Source organism: Anas acuta, chromosome 20 (assembly GCF_963932015.1).
Source record: "Anas acuta chromosome 20, bAnaAcu1.1, whole genome shotgun sequence".
In the NCBI taxonomy this organism is placed as follows: Eukaryota; Metazoa; Chordata; class Aves; order Anseriformes; family Anatidae; genus Anas; species Anas acuta.
Window position 1 is genome coordinate 6,092,876 of NC_088998.1, and position 21,338 is coordinate 6,114,213.

The following is a 21,338-nucleotide window of genomic DNA, read 5'->3' on the forward strand; positions in this document are numbered from 1 at the left end:
AAGCTGCTTCCCAACCTGTTTTTGGTGACCAGCTGCTGCTGTAACAAATTGAGTCCCAGCAGGCTGCTCGGCCGGACTGACACCAGCCCTACGGTAGGAGCACACCCCATCACGAGGATATTAAATGGATTTTGGTGCTGTGCACAACTTTGCTCTGCCCAGCGTGGGGCCAAACACTGCCCAGTGCCTTGGAGCGTGCTCTTGGAGTTGTGGGGACCACCGGCTGCCCCATGCAGAGCTCATCCCGTGGGGAATTCACACCTGGGAGCCTGGAGGGGACATGCTTTGGCCAGCTGCTGGAAAAAAAGGCTGCTTGGAAGGGCCGGAGAGCCAAGCCCCGGGGAGACACATCCCTCTCCTGTCCTGCAGGGAGCCAGAAGGCAGCAGCGGAGATGAAGCCCACAGCTTGCAGCAGCTGCCCTGGGAAGGAAGCCTGCAGCCCGTACCAACAGCTCCGCAGGCTGCGACAGCAAACATCCTGCCCTCGTCCCTCCTGGAGAGGCAGCAAGATGCAGAGCTCAGCACTATCGCCCTTTTCACCCGGCAGATTTATGACTTCAGCATAAAATCTCCCGTTTCTTGAATTCACCCAGCAGATCTTATGTCAACTTAACATTCTTTCTAAAGTGCCTGCAGTGTTTATTCAGTCCGGCCACTGGTTTATTCTAGTTAAATATCTGTTTCAATTTAAAGCAAGTTCATTGCAGGTTCCTATTTCCCCACTGCAGAGCTTTAGGATAAAAAAACCCACTTGACAGTTGAGTAAATGGCACCGATAAAGAGCTCCAGTTGGCCCATGAAGGGGCTGAGAGATAAGGAGCAGAAATCTAAAAGAAATCGAAAGATTTAAAGACGTGCAGCCTTGTGTTTGTTGGTGCTGCCCTGATGGGTGCCCTGGGCCTCCGCTTTCCTATGGCTTAAACCAAGTGCCAGCCTGGCAGCTCAAAAATAAATAAATAAATAAAATAAAATAAAATAAAAGTCCTAATCATTGCTGGGACCACTGCTGTGGAAAGTGGCTCGTTGACTTCTGAGGGCTCAGCATGAGCTGCATGGCCCCTGGGATGTTTCAAATGGAAAATCTATCTGTGTTGCCTCCCAAAATGGGGATGGGTAAACTGTTGAGGCTGAAAACGCAGGCTCTTTTCGTGGCCCAGAAAATTACTTTGTGATGCGATCGATTTTTCTGCACAGACATTTCTAGATATTTTTTTCTGGCTTTTAATTTAAGGAAGAAAAAAGACACCAAACTCGGTGTCCAGGGAGGATTTTAAATTAGCACGGGCCTTCCTATGTGTGCTGCCTGGGGTTCCTCCGGAGAGGTAAAACCCCACGGCTTGTGTGCAGGAAAAGGATGGCAAAACAACTCTAAGGACTTTGGGGAAGGTTTGGTTTCCTTCTTGTGAGCGTGGGGCCACTTGTAACAGAGCTCTATGGGCGTGGATGTGTGCGCTTGGGTCTGAGCCAACCGCGCTCGGTGGGAGTCCTTTGAAAGCCCTCTCGTATGCCCTGAGCAGGCCTTGGACTCGGCTTGGGCTGGGAATATTCATGGGGAAGGATTTACTTGAAGGAATGCTTTGCGGAAGGAGCAGATTTCCAGAGCGTGTTGATAGAAAGTGATTACCAACCTCATAAATAAGAGCGTTTGCACTGGCAGGGGAGAATTAAGTGAAGAGTGCATTAGGAGCACAGGTCATCCGAAGCCAAAACCTGAGGACAAGTCTTTTAACTCCAGAAACTTGCTCAAATGCTCTCAGTCCTCCCAGATACTCCAACCTTCAGCTGCGCTGCGTGGCCGAGCTGCTTGTGGCACGGCGTGATGTGGCGGGGGGAGCGGGGTGCCAGGAGCTGCAAACACCATAAACACATCAGCAACCTCCCACACAGGGGCAAATGTTAAAGCCGTGTAGGTGCTGGAAGAGTGGGAGCAGAGGGGGAAGCCCCCGGTTCTGCCCAGGAGGTGGGGGGACGGTGACAGCCCCCACCCCAAGCCAGGGCCCTTCTGCTGCGCGGGGCTGCTTGAGCTGCTCACGCCGCTCGATTGCTTTCCTGGCCTTCCCCTCGCATCAGCTGTGCCAAACCTTGAGTGGAACCATCTGATAAAAGCTGGACGTGTATCAAAGATGTGCTGTGAACACAGTAACTCAGCCCTCATCTGCAGTCCAGAACCAGCATCTGCTCAACGTGTCCTGCCCCGGTTCTTTACCAGGCGGGGACGGTGCGGAGCGTCCCCCTGCTCCGTCTTCCACCCCACTTATAAAACAAGCCCAGAAACCCATTTCCCCATCACCCTGCTGTAAACCTCCGGACTTTTATTGATGTTGGGAGAGGAAAAGTGAAGGAGTTGCACAGCTCGTGGAAATCTCCGAAACTGGTCAGGGCCCCAGCGGGGTTGATTTATGGGGTAGGATTAGAGCCTGGATGTATAGCTTGGCTTGGAGAGGTGAGTTAGAGAAGTGGACATGATAGCAGCCTGGAAAGTTTTCAAGGGTGTGGACACAAAGGCTTGAGATGAAATATGCTGGATGGTACAGGGAGGTATGACTAGGAACAAAGGAATGATATGGATGAGGGGAAGCCGGTGCATGATGAGGTGAGAGGGATTAGCTCATGGCCAGCCCCATGGGAGGGCTTGGGAGACAGAGAGTATCCAGCATCAGAGCTGGTAGGCAGCCTCCTCCTACTGCTGCTCGTGGTCCTGCTTTTGCCCTAAAATACAGCCCACAGCATCGCTCCACCTCCTGCATCCCTGCCCCCTGGGGAGCTTCCCAGCTCTTCCAGTCCCTGGAGCAAAGGGGAGAGGAAATGAGGGACAGAAAGAGAGAATAAGGTGAGGGAGGTAGAGTTTTCATCCTAAAAACAGAAAAATCAGGAATTTCACATTGTTCCCGTGAGAAACTGAACAATGTGGATTTTTAATTTAACCGGTTGCTTCATTTATTCTGTTGCAATGTCATCAGACACGACCGTTTTTTGCCAGACGGACTTTGGGCTTTCAGAACAATCACAGCCCCGCACGTGGGTGTACGGGGCAGGTTTTGGGCTCTATCCCTCTGCACAGCATCATGCACTGTTCTGGGAGCCTGGGGGTCCTCGCTCAGTAAGAGCAAACACAGGTATTAAAACAGGGCAAATGCAAGATTTTTTAATTTATTTTTTTATTTTTTTTTCCTACAGTAAGCTGGGAACAAGACAGGATCCAGAATTTTAGTCTTCAGCCTCTGTGATGGTGGGATCTCTTGTATTTTTCATCTTAGACTACACAAATCTCTATTGGCATATAAAAAGAACTATCCGAGACAATCTGAGAATGGCCATATTTCATCCTAGCCAAGTTATTCATTAAAAAAAAAAAAAAAACCTCTGCATATTCTTACGTCATGCATTAGGAAGCTATTACTAATTAGGGACAGATGAATCAATTCAGATAAAATTAAATCCTGTTTCAACTTTTGCCCCAGTTTCCAAATGACTCCTTTCCTGCAGTTTGCCTGGAGTGCTTGCCTTGCGCCTCTTGTGGCTTGCGCTGCGTGCTGGTGGCTCTGGCTCGTGGGATGAGGCCTCAGCCTCCTCAGAAGGATAGGATCTGGGATGCTCTGTCCTGCTTAAATGGAAGCAAAAAGAAGAGCTGTGTGCATGCTTCTCAGCAAGGAAACCTCAGACTGAATAAGCCTCTAGGGGATGTGAATATAAACCGAAGTTTTGGTTTGCTGAAGAAAAAAAAAAAATAAAAAAAAATAAAAAAGGAATTTACATTAATCAAAAACCTCTTAAGAGATTCCTAACCCAGTTTCACAGACTCGAGGAGCTCTGCAGACAGGATTCCCACTGGCTGGGTCTCGGCTGGGTCGCAGGCTCTGCTGGCATCTCTCTTTGCCTCGGCAGTCGGTCCGAGCATCTCCGGCCAAAAAGCAGCGCGGCGTTAATCGAAGAGGATTGCCCACCAACACCTGCCAAAGCGAAGAAAACCCCGGGGTTTCTTCATCAGATTGAGTCACCTGGGGCCGAAGGAGCGTGTGCCTACGGAACGGCATCCAGGGCAATGCTGGCGTGTCAGCATAAGCACATTTACCGCTGATTTATAATCAGGCATGCAAGCGGAAAATTGGGTTTGCAGAGCTGGAACAGACACCGGCAGCATTCCCCCTCACCGAGCTGAACCCCCGAGCTTTCTGAAGGTCATTGATCATTGGGATCACAACCCCTTGGGAACGGCTCCGCAGCAATGCTGCGTTCCACAAAATTTCCTCTCTGGCCACTAAATGCAGGGAAAGCTTCTCCAGCCACATCCCAGCCCAGGATTTGCTCTTCCCCAAATACAACCTGTCACTAAGATATTGACAGCGATCTTTCCTCCTGGGCAGAGAGCTGAGGAGTCCCCGTTAACAGTGGGCACAGGTGACGGTCCCATGACAAATCAGTGTTTGAGTCAGGCTTCGCGTTTTACAAGCTGGTTTCCAACACAGTTTCTAACAAGAAAAACTTGATATTTTTCCCAGAAAAACATATGCAAATCTCATTTCTCTGTTACTTGCTAAAAGTTTTTTTTTTTTTTTTTTTTTGCTGTGTCATCCTCCTCAGAGTGTTAGCAGCTTGGATGTCTTCAGGGGTGAAAAGGTAAAGGGAAAGATTCAAAAGAAAGGTGGATCTGGGTATACGTCCTGATGCACTCGTTAGCCAGATTTATGAGCGTGTGTTCACCACCGAGGTGACTCACAGCCTCCTATGGGCACTGTATTTCCTATAAGGCATCAGCCCTGCCTGCTCCCAGGGGGACAGCCCCTCTGGATGGAACATTTTGGGGGGAATTTCCACTGTTTGTGGCTGAGGTTTCCAACCAAGCTGGTGCTTAGGGACGTGGTTCAGTGGGTGACATTGGTAGTAGGGTGATGGTTGGAGCAGATGAGCTGTAATTCTATGATTCTCTGTAAATCCTCAGTTTCTACCAGCGCAACCCTCAGCTCAAAACAGAGCCCCAGGGCTGAGGCTGCTGAGCTGCTCTGGACTGCAGCAGCCCTGGGGGATGTTCCTCACTAGCTTCCAGGAGCCCATCAACCCCTTTCTGCTGTAAATCCTGAGAAGCCCACCCTTTTACACCCCATTTTCCAGCCACATCACGCCCGGGTGCATTAACACAAGTAGGAAGAGCGGCAGGGTCAGGGGCAGTGTTAGAGGGACTGCAAATGTTTTTTGGTGTGGAGGAGCCCCCAGGCATCCCTGCAGACCTGCACGGCGCTGCCCAGGGCTGTTGGAGGCAAAACCAACAGTGTACAAACGTATTTTGGAAGCCTCCTTGCGAACATGCAAAGAACAAACCACAGGAGGCTGCTGGGTTCGTCCTTGCAACATTTGCAGCTCAGCCTCGACACAGCAAAGGGAAAGCAGTTGTGCTGTAGATGAGCGGGGAAGGGGCCAGAGATGTTTCAGGCAGTTTTCCACTTCCCAGCTCATTTGCAACGTATGCTGCTTGGGTCTGACTCCAGCGCTGGAGCTCTCCTTCCCCTCCAACCAGGCTCTGTTTTTCGTAGGAACAGCGAGAAGGTTTCCAGCCACCATGAGCCCATGCCAAGTCTCCAAACAAATCTGTTTGAAGGTTCCCGGTCTGGGAGTGATTAGTCCAAGATGGGGGGAAAAAGAGACAGAGAAAGGGGGGAAAAAAATCAAGATAAGAAACCTTTCCTGCAGGAATATTGTATTGCGATTATTTTGTTGGTTTTTTTTTTGTTTTGTTTTGTTTTGTTTTTATGAACTCTCTGGGCTCTTGCTGCGTGTTCATCTCCAATTTGCCTGCGGTAAACAACATGCCTTTCAATGAGGCAGGAAGAAACTGAAGCTTGGTTCAGGCCATCGCCAAGGCTTTCGTTCCTGTGCGTGGCCTTCACAGCCAGCAGCAAACACACTGCCTGGGCACGGCGCCGCAGCCCAGGGGGCAGTGGCTGGAGGTCACCTCGGCCACCCCTGGGCACAGGGAAGAAACACCTTCCTGGGCCAACCAGCGGCTGGAAGGGCTCTGGCCATGGATTAAATCGCTTAAAGCGTTTTCAAAACCACCCCTACATGATATTTTGGCTTCGAAGAGGAGCACGTGGGAATGCGGCCACTACGGCGGCACTCCGTTCATTCTGCTGATGCTCTTTTTGCACGAGAAGACTCCCATGCACCAAGAGTGCAACAAGCTGGGATTATTCACAGGCTTGATTCCTGGCGTGGCAGTTAACAGCTCTTTATGCAGGGAAGAAATCCAACCTCCAGGTTTGTGGTTCAGGGACAGGCACCGCAAGAGCTCCTTACCTGCGCCGTGCAGTGAGCCAGTTTCCTGCCCCCAAACCAGGGCCATCTCCACTACCTGTGCACCCTCCAGAGTGTACATTCATAAAAAAAAAGGAGCTTTTCATCTCCTCCATCACTGCCCACAGTGATGGAGAGCCCATAGGGTTTTACAGAGACATGGGGAATATGTAGGGTTAAAAGCAGCCCTGGCTCCGTTGAAAGTGATTGCAAAATCCCCTTTGGCTCGGTGGAGCAATTTTCCCACCACCATCACCCATTCTTTCTTCCCAGAAAGGTACAGGACATGACGGGAAGTTACAGCCAGAGCTGGGCAAAAAGTACAGATGTTTTATTATGAATACGTGCTGGTATTTCTGTAGCAAACTCAGTCCTGTGGCCATGCCTTTCAGCTTTGTTTTTGCGAATGCTCCAGGGAGCTAATTTAAAAAGCAGGTGTGCTCACCAAAACATGACCCCGGTGCCGGTCCCGTCAGCAGGGAAGGGGAAGGTAACTTTTGAGGAAGGCACAGACCCATCGAGCCCCAGCAAAGCTATCATTCCTTGCAACAGAGCCAAGACTTTACCTCTGGACTCGCTTCGAGCTCTCCCCTGACACGCTCCCGAGAAGCCTGTTGTCCTATTTTTGGTCGAGGCTGCAGGCTGCCCTGCAAACGTGGGCTCTGGAATTCACACACAGCGCACTGGAAGCCGTCCTGCAGGTGGCAAGGAGAAAAGGTAATAAACCCATCGTGTCTCTCCAGCAGAGAACCAGACACAGATCCTACAGCAGCCACGGTTTGGGAGGTTTCTTGCTAAAAACGTTGCAGGACAGAGGTGTTTGCAGAACCTTCCTGAATTGTTTAAACAGTTAAGAAATTACAGTAATTCTGGTCTTTCCTAGGAAAACCTCCAAAAACATCCATAAGATAATAAGAGCTTGGAAAGGGCTGTTTAATCATTGCTATGATCATCTCTGCACTGATAACAGCTTCTGCTGAACTGTTCATTCCAGGGTCACTGGGAAAATCAGGGGTAGTGCTGACGGGAAGATGCCACTGAGGGGGGAATGAGGGTGTAGGGGGATGGCTCTGGGCAGCTAATGAATTTATTCAGGGTGAATAAGCCCCTTGTGGTAAGCAGAGCTCCCTAATCTCCCTCTCTCGTGGTGTAACTGCTCCGATGGTATCGGATCTTTGCTCTAACTGGCAATTTTTCCTACCAATTACCCACCGGTTACAGTCCATCTCCCTCTGAAATAACAGGCAGGTCATTAAACTCAAATTCCAATAGGATGATAAGGGAATTTATTGCCGAGATGATCACTGAAGCCATGGTGATGAATGGGCTCAGAAGGATTTTAGGGCATTATTTCCCAGAGCTCACCAGTTATCCTCCACCCGGCAGTTTGTGTCTGTAGCTTGGAGGCTGTCTCCTCGATGGCTTTTCAGTTCTCTTTCAGGGGGTTATTTCTGTATGGGGGTGTGCATGTAACTCCAGGCTCTATTTTTCTTTTCAGGCTTCTATTTACCTTGCAGCTCTTCTTGTTCAGGAAACAAGGCAACGACAATTAGCCCCGTGATAGGGATGCTGCTTTTGACTGGATTTGTTGTACTTGGCTCCCTGTCAGCAGACAGGTTTGGGATGAAAAAGGTGCACGTTTACGGCCCTTTAATCATTCCTGGAGCGCAGCGCCGTGCAATAAAAGGAGCTCCTTTGCTTTTGAAGCTGGTGAGAAGATGCAGTTTTAAGATCAGCTCCCCACTGCTGCTCAGCTCCAAGATTTAGGTTGTTCGGCTTCCCCTCCTAGAGGTGAGCCTGGCGGCTTTATCAGAAGCTGTTTAATAGCAGAGATGGATCAAAGAGAAAGATTCCCAGCTGCGGCCCAATAAATTCTGGCACAGGCTGCTGGTAAAGCAGGCGATCATCTGAAGGGCTGGCCCTGTCCATGGCACAGTTTGGGCTTTTTAATGATCCCAGCCATCAGGAGCAGAAAAAATTGTGTTCGCTCTCCTTCAGCCAGCCCAGTTCAGACCAGTGGCCAGCACCAAGCAGCGCAGAATGAAGGAAATCACTCAAGTGCTATTTCTGCTGAGGAGAAGGAAGAACTGGACCGCTTTTAGCAGCCCTGGGAGGCATGAAAACCTACCAGAAAGCCCCAGCAGCTTCTGCAGATGAAGTTTTTCTCTCCGAGCCAAATTCTTCAGTGTCCTTTTTTCATTAAGTGTCTTCTGCTAGATCACTCTGCAGGAGCCATGGGATGGCCAAAGCAGTCACCGCTGCCTTGTAGCAGCCCTAGCACAACAGCCAGCCTGCTAACAGCGCATGCATGCCATGGGAAAATGGCAGAAAAATCTCAATATGACTGAGGGCACGGGTTTATGAATCATCTTGGCAAAAACACAACCTTAAAATTTGCAACCGTACCCTGACAATGTCCCGACAAGGAAGGGCAGGGGGCACTTCCCAGGGATTATAACCAGCTGGAAGATTTAACCCCGGCTGTTTTTCTCATTCGCGGCAATACGATCGGGGTTAACATGCCTTTTTGTTATTATAGCCCGTGTGGATTTCTCTTCTGGGGCGCAGAAAGACAATTTCCTAATGGAAAGTGCTGCCCCTTCCCCTAGCTCTGCCTTTGCCCCGGCAGGGCACAGCCCTTGGGCGCAGCTCCTCGTGCCAGCATGGCCAGGCCTGGCAGCTGTGCTGGAGCACGAGCTGGTTTTACAGAATTGCTCCCAAGTTCTACTGTTTTATGGTGGGAAGGAACAGGAATTACACGCAGCGTTTATTTTTAGCTATATTTTTGCTTTGTTTTAGCTGCTTTTTGGTTTTGCCTCTGCAGATGGGTAAGGAAGAGATAGGGCAAGCCGCCTGCACTGAATAGCCCCCCACGTTTGTCTACACCAAAATAATTCAGAAAAAAAATGTCACTGTGGAAAATCATTTCTAAAAGAGCCCAAATCTTTCTATTCCCTTTAAGACTGGGGGAGCAATTGCACCTCTGGGAATCTCCGTGTCACAAGGAGCAAATGCAAGGAGCTGGCACCTCAGCAGCTCTCCCATCAGAAACCCACCCCAGTGGCTGCTCCCCCCCAGCAGACTACTGGGAGATGTTGCAGCAGTCAGCTCATCCTTGGTGCTCGTGTCTTCCCCCCATAAAGAGAGATCTGGACCTGCTGTGGCTCTGCTCTGCTGCTGTTGGGAGATCATTCGTCTGATTGAGCAGGGCCTCAGCTACAGCATCTCGTGGTGAGAAAGGTCCAAGGGGTTTAGAAGCAGGAGCCCTTGCTAAATTTATCCTGTGCTTAAAATTGACCAGAGGGTGAACGTTTGATCTGTGTTCAGCCTTTCCCCACTTTCCGAAGATAGTCACATTTGCGGATCTGAAGTCTGGATCTAATATATAGCACAGTATTAATAGATGTTGGAAAGGGTTGCTACAAGCTATTACTGAGGCAAAGTAAAAGAAATCAGATGTTTATATACAATTATGCTATTGTGCAGAGCAGCGGCCAGGAGAAAGCAGAGACAGCAAGAAGGAAAAGTGCCTTTCTGCGTCTTGGGATGGCGTCGAGATGGACAGATAGCGAGAGGAAGGCATGAGAGGGGCTCGGATTTCGCTGCCATCCCTTTTGCAGAGCTGTGCAGGGGAGGAATGAGGCCCAGACCCATGGAGGGGTTACCCCTGTTTGCTGTGCCCCCCCTGCGTGGCACCAAGCCTTCCCCCTGCCCGCGGTGCCAGCAGCGCCCAGCCAACAGCACAGACAGCGCCCAGAGGGGCTGCTCTGCTGTAAGCCAAAAAAGCAATTTTCAGAGATTTTGCCCCTCTCCTGCAATCAGCTGGCCCTACAACCCACCCCGCAGACATCAGCAATCCCAGCAAATCAAAGGCGTTTCACCTGCACCTTCACCTTGAGGGTGGCCACGTTTCCCTCTGAAACACACACACCTGCGCATCAGCTCCACGCCGCTAAAAACCCTCAAACCTCCTCCCAAACCCCCTAACAGAGGGCTCCCCGGGCAGCTGTGGTGCTGAGCCAGCCTGCAGTGGTGCTGGCTACTCTGCGGCAGTGCCTCGGGGCACCCCTGAACCTTTTGGGGACGGCGGGGCTGCAGTGGCACCCAGCAGGCAGGCAGACACCACATCCCACCCGGAGCTCGCTCCTCACCGCAGGCACGGGTTGCATGCAAAGAAAAAAAATCCTCCAGCATCCCCGGGATGTTCCCATCGCAGCTCCCCGGCCGTCCACGCGGCCCATGGGAGGGTGAAGGCAGCAAGAGGGGGAAGAGAGATAAACAATTTCCTACGGAGTCATGGCTCAAGCCCATCTTACAAGAAACACATGGTCCCTGACACAATATTTAGCTCTACTGTAACATGGTCCATTTGGAGGCTGGTGGCTGTGTGGAGAGCTGTAGTAAAACATTCTTTGCTAGTAACAGAGAGAGAGAGAGAGAGAAAAACCCACCCTTAATAATAATAATTGTGGTTAACTCCATAAAGGCTGGAGAACAGGATGGCAGCAGGGCTGCTCCTGGAGCAGGGAGCTGCTTTGGCATGGAGCAAAGCCCCCGGCTCTGCCAGCCTGAAACGCGTTTCCCAGCGGGTGCTGACCCCTTGGCTTCGCCCCGTTAGACCCAGAGGAGCGGAGCCAGCATCTTTTGGGGCTGGATTTTTTCCTTCAGAGTGCTGTTCCTCTGCTCAGAACAGTCCCGGGGAGGGTCATGATGTTAAGCCAAAGAAAAAGCCTCTTTTTTTTTTTTTTTTTAATTTTTATTCAACTTTTCTGCTCGTTAGCTCAGGAACTTACAGTTGGAGTTGTCACTAGGCTCCTCCTGCCAACATATTGCAGGGCTTCGCAGGAGTTACATCATTTGGCCTCGGCGGACCAGCTAAGTGGAAACACATTTGCATTCGCTCGCTTTGCTCGGGCTCCTTCTCGTTTCTCCCCGGCTCCACAGCGCAGAGCATGAGGTCAGGCAGCTCTCGGTGCCTGTGGGGCCCTGTGCCGGGGCACCCTGCAGCTTGTGTCCCATGGGTGCCTCCTTGGAACCATCCCAAATCCCTCTGCAACATGTCCAGCCCCATGGATCGCCCCTGCCCTGGATGAAAGTCTGGGTATTTAGCTCATCCCGGCACCCTGGCTAACCCCAGCAGGGAGTAATCCCTTCTGCCTCCGTACGTAGAGCCTCTCCTTCCCCTCCCAGCACAGCCCCGTGGTCAGCACTCTGCCTTTCCTGCTCCTTTATTTTCTGCTCTTCAGTGGAAGCCCTGCTTTGCCCCAGAAGGTGTTGTCTTTTTTTATTTTTTCCTGCCATTTATCCAGAAATCAGCTGCTGGGCTTTTCCCTGGGAAGGGCTGCAATTGGCATCAGTGAGGGAACGGCACGGTCCGTCACTCGGGTCCTTGTTATCAAGAGTGGAGGGAGGGAAAAAAAGGGGCTAGATGGTCATAAAAACTATTTGTTTCTTTTAATTTCCAACATTAAAGTGTTTCGTAGAATTACCAAAGACAGGGAAGTTCAGAGAGATTCTTTGCATCTCCCCTTCCCTTTCACAGCCGGAAAGTTCAAGCGGAGGATTTTCATTTACAATTAACACTGGTACATCTTTCATCTCACAGCCTCAGGGCAGAAAATGATGTGCTTCTAAGCTCTCAGGGTCCCTGCTGGTGGAAGCAGGTGAATTATCAGGATGTCAGTCACCAGGAAGAGCAATATATACCTGCACCTCTCCAGAATAGGTGTCTGGAGTTAGCAGTGGCCAGGAAAACAGGGCACGGACAGCCCCGGCTGCAGGAGCAGCCTGCCAGCACCATGGGTGAATTTCTCCCCAAACCAGGCATCCCGATTCCCAGAGTTTCCCTCCTTGACACCACACAGGACCAGGAAAAAGGAAGCGCTTTCTGCAAGAGGTTTTTGCACTGAGAAGCTGGGAAAGATGGCAAAGGAAATCCCAGCTAGCCAGGGGAGCTGCGGGACGTGGAGTAATGCTGGTGGCTTCCTCCGGTGCAACCTGGCTATTTGCACTCGCAGGGTTTGTATCATGGGACAGCTCCTCTGCTAAAGCCATTGCTCGACTAAACATGGAATTTACAGGTCTGGGCCATTGTAAGGTTTGGCCCTGTCTCAGAGCAGGATACCCCAGGGCCAAACCCAGCACCCCGTGTGGCTACAGAAGGCGTTAGAAGCTTAGCTTGGGAGTGCTGGAGCTCGGGCACCCAGACTGTGCTCTCGCTCCTTTACTTTACATCAGGTCATTAAAAACTGAACTTAATGCCTTTCCATTATAAATCAATCAATCAATCACAATTTTCTCTAAAGAGCTGAAAAGGCAACCAACGCCAGCCCGACCCCGTTACACCCAAGGGCAAATAAGATGCTGCAGAAATAAATACAAATAATGATGCAGATGAAATATTTCGGACAGTGACGGGGCTGTGCTGCGTTAGCATTACCTGCAATCATTTTGTTAGCTCCTCCATTAACAAAACGACAAGGGTGGCTGGCAGCCAGCCATGCCTACAAGGACTCAGCACCCCGGTGCTCCCGGCAAGGAGAAGGGACCCGTGGAAAGCAAGAGCCCGTTTGGAGCTTCACCGCTGGGCTGCATCCCAGCCACTCCTCTCCCGGCTGCCACCAGGCTGCTAACAATTACTAAAACAATCATTTGCAATAAAAAAGCAATTAATAAAGTATTCTTTGCGATAATAAAGCCAAGGAGCTGTCCTTTTGGAGGCCACCCGTGGGAGCTCCCAAGGTTGATTGCTTGCCTCGGGAAACCCGGGGAGAGGAGGCGCCTTGGCGCAGACCCACCCTGCACAAGCCACCACTTTCCCTGCATCTGCACCACAACGTGACATCGACACCAGACTTTCCTCCGGGCTGGGGAGCCACTGACAATTTTTAAGTAAATTTGTGGTCTTCGTTCATTTATTCTCGATGCTGACATTTAGTCATGAGAAAGCAATTTCTTCAGAGAATGTCCCGAGCCTCTCCTGCTTCGGCGTGGGTTTTGTCTGGAGGATGTGGTGCTGGGATGGCTGCGATGACTCACGGCCATGCGAGCCCCACAGGAGGCAGAGGAGACCAGGGAGAGGAGCCCTGGCACGTGGCCTGACGGTGCACATCGTCCCTGGCACGGGGAAAGCAGCCGCTGGGTCCTCCTCCTCCTCCCTGCCTCCCTTCTGCCTTTGAACACGCTGAGAAGAGAGGCTCTTTTGATTAAAAATGGCAGGGGCTTATTTGCTCAACCTGATACGATCGGATCCTAAAATCAGGACGTTAATTACTCCCATGTGCCTGATCAAACAGCCGGAGATGCTCACCTAGCTAGAGGTAACCTTCAGCAGCAAGGCAGGTGGTGCCCCTGGCTCCCCGCACGGCGAGCGCTGCAGGAGTGTTTCTCATCCCAAATGGGATCTGATGGCTGCACAAACAACAGCCAGTCCGAGCCTGGGTTTGCCCTGGTCTCTCTCTGTGGTCTCTCTTTTGTGTTTCTGGCTCCTTTTATCTCCACGGCAAGGGCAAGCCAGGTGGTGACGGCGGTGTTTGCATCATGCAAGGATCTGTTGGAGCTGTGACCCGGAAAGCTGGGGTTTCTCACAAAAATGATGGAGCTCTGGGCTCCCTTGGGAGCTCTCACACAGTCCCTCAGGCTCAGAAGTCATTCCTGTGACTGAGTCAACGGTGCTCTGGAGGGTTTGCTTGCAGGGGAGGGTGGGAGCGAGTGGGAAGGCAAAGCAGAGAATTCAGCAAACTGAAGCTGGGTTTCGGTTCTGCCACGGGCACTGTGCCGCCTCTTTCCTTCCAAGCAGGGCTCTCTGGAGACCTGAAATATCCATAGCACTGATGCCCCTCTTGCTCAACTCCACAAGAATTATATTTAAATACGTTTTTCTGCTACAATCTCTCCATCCCTACAGAAGCTGGAAACCCTTTGGGTGCCAGGCCGGGTATGGGCTGCTCCCGGGCTCTCTCCCCATGGAAGATTTCCTGCCCTTGCCCAAACATCCCAGCTGCTTTCTGCACCCGGGGCTGCAGCACCCTTGGGCCGGTGCTGATCCCATCCTGGGAATGCCCACGGCCTTGGATGATGCTGCAGGAATTGTCTCCTCCCCAGCTGGGAATTCACCCCCTGCTCAGCACCCTGCAGGTGAGCCAGCCCCATTTTCCAGGCACTGCTTTCCCCCAAGGGCTGCAGAGCAGCTCAGTCCCGGAGCTCAGCCCCACGAGATGCTGAGCACCTGGTGAGCAGCACAAGACATTCCCAGACACATTTGTTTAGTGTCTGGCTGGGGCTGCTTATCAGCATTGAGTCAGCTGTGTGGGTGAGCTCTTCTTCCTCCTTGTGCTCCAGCACCTCCCCAGGGCCGTTCCTGCAGTCAGAAGGAGTAAAAGCAGCCACTCGTAGCTCAGGCTGTGCCTCACCAGCAAGGCATTTGGAGCAGGGCTCCCAAAAGCCAGCGGCCCTTGCACCAGAAGGTCCCCATCCCACAAAACCCCATCTGCCTGTCCAGCTCCACCAGTGATAGGATGTGGGAAAGCCGTACCTCGGCACAGGGGGGGGCACAGGGGTGTGTGGTGCCGGCTCGTTACCAGCATGAGGAACACGGAGCGGGGATTGCAGCCTCTTGCCCATACCTTGGGGCAATTCCCTTGGGTTCCACCTACCCTTGCCTGGGTAGGGTTCGAGTCGGTGCGGCGAGGGAATGCGATGCCACGAGGGAATGTGATCCCTCAAAGAGAGCACCCTCTTTTTGCACCCTCAAAGAGAGCAGCAGCACGAAGGGCAGGTTCCCCTCATCCTGCCACACGCTGAGCCCAAACCCTTTCCCTGGTAAAACCACAGCCAAGCAGAGGGCAGGGAACTGCCCCGATTCCCAGCCGGGACTCCACTGGGAATACACCCGGCTTGGCACAGAGGTGCCCCAGCACCCCCAGCACCCCCAGGGGCTCAGGAGGGACCCAGAGCATCGCTCCCCGGGGTGCCCCAGCTGCTGGGTGCCCGCTGCCCGGCGAGGTGCTCCAGAAGCTGGGGAAAAGGCAAGCGTTAGCACCATCTAGTGATGCTGGCTGCGGGGCTGGCGGGCAGGCTTTGGTGCTCAGGGTGTCCCGTCCCAAGGACAGGGTGAGGGGACAGTGCCAGAGGCAGGGAACTGGGGTAATCCCACCCCAGAGGTAGATGTGGGGTGGTGGGAATGCTCTGGGCTGTGCTCACTGAGTACCCCACAGCTCGGGCTGTGACACCGGGACCCTGCCCTGAAGGTGCAGAGGATGCTGATGGCAGCAGGATCCTGCCTGGGCTCCAGGGACGTGGTGGCATTTACTAGCAAGGGTCTTGGGGGAGCAGGTAATTTTCTCCAGGAGCCATTCCCCAGAACCATGTGAATTTACCAATCTCAGCTTTCATTTGAAAGCGCTTATTGGAAATGTTAGGGAAATACGAGTGAAAGGAGTGGCAGGATTTCAAAGGTGAAAAGCCAAGTGAAGGCTGCGCTAGATACTGAATTTTAGAGATGAGCTGTAAAAAGACAGCTTTACTTAATGAAAAATTTCACAATATCAAGGGTCAATGTGGCCTGTTTCATACTAAAAGCAAAATTGTTAAAAGTCACAAGATTTGCCCAGAAAATCATCCCTGCCCAGGATGTGCATCTCTGAGTCTGGGGCGTCTCCAGGCTGGTTTTGTAAAACTGCACTTCGAGCACTGAAGTGGCACCAAAAGCCTGCTCTGCTCTCACACTTTTGGAGGGCAGTTGATTTTATTTTAAAGTCACAGCTTTCAAGATAAACCTCATGGTTTCTGGTACCAGACTGGGATCAGAAATGATGCACTTTGCTAACAAATCTTATCCTGGCAGCCACTGGGCTCCTAACACCACATATTCATCATATTCCAGTGTTCTGCCCAATTGCAACTGAATTCCCAAGCACCCTGTCCCCAAAAGAGCTGGTACCTAAAACACAACTAGGAACAGCCAGGCAATTTGACAATTTTGGCAAAAGCATGGATAAATGCAGTTATTATAATAGCAGCAAGCATTAGGGAAAGGATTTCCAGCCTCACTCTTTAGGGTTTAGGTTGATCTGTCGTTATTGAAGACCAGGACGAGACTTAATATCAGCAGGCACATGGCTCTACCTGCTCCCAGAGCAGTGCATTTGGCTGCTGTAAGAGCTGCAGGTGGGTTTCAAGACCCATTTAACCCGGGATTCCCTGTGTCCTTCCCAAAAAGGTCTGACCATATCACCCGCAGAGCATCACCTTGCTTTAGCCTGCACCCGACGCTGTCTGCACCTCCCCTGTGCCGATGCCTCTGTGAGAGGTGAGCATTTTGTCCCTCTGAGCAGGAAGGCAGCTGCCCAGCCCACAAATTCCCATTCCCCATCAGTTTGGGACCCGCAGTAGTGCTGTGCTTGGCGGGGATTTGCTCTGCTCACAGCCCAGCCCATGAAGGGGACAGCCCGAGCACAGGGCTGCTGCCCACGCCTCCAAAACTGAGCCCGAGCTCTTGCTGCCAGCTCCACACTGTCTCTCCCTTTGGAAAGGAATCCACGGCGTGTCCCTCGGCTGACAAGCAGTCCCCCCCATGTCCAGGGGCCCACTGGCCCTTTCCTAGGTGAGCTAAGCGAGCACAAACGTCCTGCCTAAACAGCACCGGAGAGGAGGCAGCTGGAGCCGAACGCGCGGTTCTTGTGCAGGCTCCCTTTCCAGTGAGTCATAAAAGTTCCTTGGCAGCTGCCTCTGTGTATCTAATTGGGATCAGGTTAGGGGCAATGTGGATAGCTGAGGATGGAAAATATGTGTCGGATTTACTCCTCTGTCCCACCACTGATCTGAGGGCTTGGGAACTCTGCTGCTGGAGCCCTGTGCTACTCACCAGCTCCTTTCTCTCCGTGCAGAGCCGTGCAGGGTCCAGGGGCTTGTTCTGCTCCTCATTCCCTGCCAGAGGCTGTCCTTCGCCCTTCTCCACTTGCCCCTCCACATCCCCCTTTTAACCCAAGGCAGAAGCATTGCCTTGCCACGTTGGCCGGGCAAAGAGGCGGCCACAGAGCTGGGGGAGCTGGGCACAGCAGGAAGCAGCCTCGGGTGCCGCAGGCACTCGGCATGACTCACATTACCCAGGCCACAAAAGAGGCGTGAGGACTGAGCCTTTTCCATCTCCTTTTTGTCTGGGAGCAGCGGCACTGGCAGTCCCTGCCCCTCTCAGCAGGCAGATGGGGAGCAGCAGCATCCTCCTGCCCCTCTCGCAGAGTTTTGCTGGCTAGCAGAGACACGGCAGAGCTCTTGTTCACAAAAAACATAGTAACTCCCCCAAAACATCCCTCTGGACCCACAGCGAAGGGAAGAAGGACCAGCACAAAGCTCTTGGAAAGAGATTCCCAGGAAATGGAGACACCAAATAGCCCCTGAAATCCCGACAGAGATGGAGCTCTTGGCAAAGTGCAGAGCCGTGCTTTGTAATAGATCTATATTTGGTTGAGAGAAAGAAAAGCCCCTCTAAGGAGCCTCTGCTTTCAAGGCAGAAACGAACACCCTGCTTTGAACAGAGCCTGAACAGAAAAAAAAATAAAAAAGAAAAAAAAAAGGGGGGGGGGGAACTCTACAGAAAACTCCTAAGAGGCTGCAAACTTCTGCCCTTCTCCTGTGTACAAAAGAAATCCACCAGGCTCTGCCCATCAGCTCACCATCACCACCCAGGAGACAGATCCTCACCAGGCCTGTGGGCAAAGGACAGAGCCGATTGCTCTTTTCACAGCAATTTCTCTGCCTGAAGAGGACACTTAGAGAGAAAAAAAGGGAAGTGAGCAGAGCCCATACAGCCTCACGGGGCCAGATGCGGGACATCTCCCTGCCAAGCTCCTGGCTCGCATCTTCCCCCCGTGTCCCCTTCTTGGCAGACACCTCCAGGGGCTCCTCGAGGTGGAGCACATCTCACTTTCTCCTTTTTCCCTACAAGGGTGTTGAAGACCCTAGGAAAAGCATGGATTTGGCTTTAGTGCTCCCACACTGACAATCCTGAGCTGTCAACACAGCATCTTAAAAGATCTTCTCACCTGGCTTAGCCAAGGGGGATCGGTGCTGGGGCTGCTCCGTGCCGTATGGGGCTCACTTGGTGATTTCCCTGCTGCTCAATGGGGCAGTTCCCCACGGGGCTGGGAACTGGGAGCAACAGCACCATCCCAATCCAACCTCATCACAGCCACTGGAGTCCATATGGGACCAGTTCCCACACCAGCCTCCAAATGCCTAGGGCTGCAGAGGGATGGCCAGGAGGGAACGATTATTTCGGGCAGAGGGGAAGGTGCAAGCAAGGCTCATCCCAGCAGGAAGGATGCTCTGGGGGCTGTTTTTAGAGCTCATTGCTGGATGTTCCTGGCTGCCAGCCCGGTAGCGAGCCCTTGCCCACGGTGAGGATGAGCCCGTGGAGCATCTGCCCTTTGGTTGGGATGTGCTCACTCCTCTGCTGTTGTTTTTGTAAGCTTCTTCCCGATGGCTCATGGCGTGATCGCCAAAGGAACTTTGCCCTCTCTCAGCTCGCACTTTTGGTAAGAAAATCAGCTTGGGTTTTTGCCAAAAAGCAAAATGTGAAAATAAAAATAAAAATAAAAAAAAATCCCATGTTTTAAATTTAAAATCTACACTATCTGGGTGTTTGTAAAGGACAATCCCAATTTTAAAATATCTCTACAAAAATTCTAAAGCATTATTTTTATCAAAAAAATAAAAATAAAAATAAATAAATTGAAGAACTGTTTCAGCAGAAAAGCTGCTCCTGGACACTGTGGCACTCGCAGCCACCAGGGACTCACAGGGCTCGAGCAGATGCTCAGCCTTTATCTGGAGAGAGACAGAACAAGGGCTGAAACAAGCGCAGGGAGGAGCCGCAGCCCTCCCGTTTCAGGACACGAAGCTCTGAGGGATGGGAACTTCTGGGAGGTCACCGCTGGGGTAGGATGTTGAGCAACGAGGACCATCGGTTTGGTGTCTGATCCGCTCAGCGATCGTGCTCATCCTAAATTCCTGACGTTTCGCAGGGGAAGGCGTTTTAGGTTGACATCCAAGAGGGGAACCGTTGGCTCCAGGTCCTGGCTCCGTGCAGGACCAGGAGCACGAAGCCCCGACTCATCCCAGCGGGCCAGCAGTGCCGGAGCCGGGCTCTCCGCTCCTCTTTGGGAGCTATTTAGAAATCATGGAAGTCAATAAATCTTTGAAGTTATTTTGGGCTGGAACCCAAAGATGTTTAATCGGAAGCAGATGCCGGTGGAGGTCTTTCCTGGAAGGCTGGTGTGCGGGGCTTTAAAATGGAGAGAAAATTTTATTCTTGTTGCTAGATGTTAACAACCATGACTTAAAAAGTATTTCAGCCCTCTTCCTGGATGTGTCATGGGGTGCCTTGCGCCGACGACAGGCCACGATTAAACATTTCAGAGCAGTTCAAAACCAGATGAGAACTGGGCTTTGGTGAATCCCCCCACCTCATTCCATTTGTTTAGGCTACGTGCTCCTGCAAAGTCTGCCGGATTGGGCACCGTGGATGGGCAGACAGCTGGGGGATCAGCAGTGGTCTTCTCCATCCCCGGTGCCCTTGGGCTGCTTTGCCTTGGGAGAAAAACACAGTGCCTTTTGGATTGCCTCCAACTCTACAGAACGGAGCTGAATATCTCTAAAACCGCTGCTTTCTGCAAGGGAACAATCTGCCAAGGCCCGGCGCTGGGAAGCTGCCCTGCAGACGAGGTTTGTCGCCGTGTTCCAGCCCCAGCAGCCTGGGATCCCCATGCCACAGCCTCACCCCCGCCCTGCCCGGGGCTCCCAGCCTCTGCCCTGAGCCCTCTGCAAGGCAAAAGATGCCCCCGGCTCCCCAACCTGCATCTGAAGCCCTCAGCATCACATCGAAGGCAAGGGGCAGGAGCCAGTCCCTATTATTTTTCCTACCCCGTATCAACCAAAAGGTGAGAAGAGTGCTAGCACCCTGCAGCCACACACTTTGCTGTAAGGAGCCACAAGAGGGCATTAGCTTTATATTTTTCCCCACCCAGACAAATCCAAGACAATTTCTGGCTAATGGTCCATTTTCCCGTGCCCAAGTACAACTGTGGGAATATTATCTTGTGAATCCTAACGCTGTAAGAAGATGGGTTGGCTAATAACGGCGAGCCTGACTTTCTTCTCATTCTTCTAATTTGGCTTTTTAGTCCCCTCCACGGAATAAGAGAAAGGCAGGGAGCATTCCCTCTATGTGGGAAAAGGAGAACATTTCGAAAATTTAAAAAAAAAAATAAAAGAAAGAAAAACAACAAAGGAACCCAAGCCACAACACTGTCAGAGCCCGAAGAGATGGAATCAGAATTAACAACCAGATTTTTGAGAATGCTGCAAAACCCGGTACTCCCCGTGTGCCGACAATTTTTTTAGGTAACGAAAGTAGGTTCGCCGTGCCTGCTGGCAGCCAGCGCTTCCTCTCGAGTTTGATGAAGGAGATATTTCCTACCCCGACAGCATCTGTGCTCATGCGTGCCTGGTGTCACTCCAAGGCATCCCGCTGTCCTTAGCTGAGTTCATTGCCTCCGGTATAATTAGGCTTGCTGGATGAGGGCCGGGTGCTGTGAGTACCCTGTGAGTGTGCGGGGATATTTTTTAACCAAAGTGCTGTTTAGCCCGCCCCCCTTAATGAAAAGATCATGCAAACCCGATTAATGTCATCGGGCTGAAGCAGAAAACAAATGAGCAGCAGAGTGCCCCTACATCCCTGAAATAGCTTAAGTTTTTCAGCAATATCAGCGATGAAACAGAAACAGGTGGATAAATCACTACAGACCACAGCACAGGGAAACGGGACCGCTAGGCCAGTATGTAGAAAGGGAAGGTGCTGTTAAAAAATGTTACAGCTGCTGTGTCCACCCAGCAGTGAAAAGCAACGTTCAGTCTGCAAGAAGTTGTGAAGCTGAACGTAAAAAAGAGGAAAACCTCGAAGCAATTTGATGATTTATTTCCCTTTTGTTTCTCGCTGCCCTGCACCACGGTCACTGCCCCGGCTGTCCCTTTGCCAGGGCGAGTCACCCTCA

General features: G+C 51.8%; 2 long non-coding RNA genes across 5 annotated transcripts; one reads left to right on the top strand and one right to left on the bottom strand.

Moving 5' to 3' along the window:
* Window positions 1-3,224: 3,224 nt before the first annotated feature.
* LOC137842648 (uncharacterized) lies at window positions 3,225-20,755 on the bottom strand. 4 transcript variants are annotated; one of them, XR_011089129.1, is made up of 4 exons: window positions 17,153-20,755; window positions 6,855-6,983; window positions 3,787-3,950; window positions 3,225-3,601 (listed from the first exon to the last, which is right to left on the bottom strand). It is a non-coding gene; the product is annotated as an uncharacterized lncRNA (long non-coding RNA). The 4 variants fall into 4 exon arrangements; XR_011089131.1 differs by having other exon boundaries at window positions 3,225-3,604; XR_011089130.1 differs by having other exon boundaries at window positions 3,755-3,950.
* Window positions 6,867-11,868, top strand: LOC137842649 (uncharacterized). The gene is made up of 2 exons (XR_011089133.1): window positions 6,867-7,005; window positions 7,787-11,868. It is a non-coding gene; the product is annotated as an uncharacterized lncRNA (long non-coding RNA).
* Window positions 20,756-21,338: the final 583 nt, after the last annotated feature.